This window comes from Chaetura pelagica, unplaced genomic scaffold (assembly GCF_000747805.2).
Source record: "Chaetura pelagica isolate M959 unplaced genomic scaffold, ChaPel_1.0 scaffold34, whole genome shotgun sequence".
In the NCBI taxonomy this organism is placed as follows: Eukaryota; Metazoa; Chordata; class Aves; order Apodiformes; family Apodidae; genus Chaetura; species Chaetura pelagica.
Window position 1 is genome coordinate 106,259 of NW_009952895.1, and position 698 is coordinate 106,956.

Genomic DNA, 698 nt, shown 5'->3' on the forward strand with positions numbered 1-698 from the left:
AAAAAATTTGGTGGGAAGGGAATTTAATGAAATAAAAAAAAAAAAAAAAAAAAAAAAGGAATTGTAATGGTAGACCATAAAGGCTTGTATTGCTTCTGTTCCAGTGCAAAAATGTACTAGCCAATATGCTTAAATGTGTGGCCCAATAATTAAATGATATAACTTTTAAGTCATCTTCATTACAGTAAGTGAATTTTTAAAAGAGATACAAACTAATTCATCTTAAAAATGTTTCTTTTAAACCATATTTTGTTCTTTATATTCTAGTAGTGTTATGATTGCTCACATTTCAATTAATCCCATTAATATGACCAGAGGTTTACTTTTGCCAATTGAATTCCTTATGGTGGAGTATGAAGCACAATATGGTGATTGACATTGCCTTTTATATTATTATTATTATGATTATAATATTAGTAATAGAAGACCTGGTGGTGGAATGTTTAGAGACACGGAAACTGACAGTGTGAGAATTTAGAGGCAAATATGTAGGTGTAGCTTGGATTACAGGTATCTGACATACCATTGTAACCACTAACTCAATAAACTCATTTAACCTTGGAATCTTCAACGTGGCTCATCTCTTGTAATGCACAGGCATCTCCTGCAGCATGGCAGAATTTTTCAGTGAAGGAGAGACAACATTACATTCATTTTCTCAGTTTTCATAACCAGGATAACCAAAGATGACCAGTGGG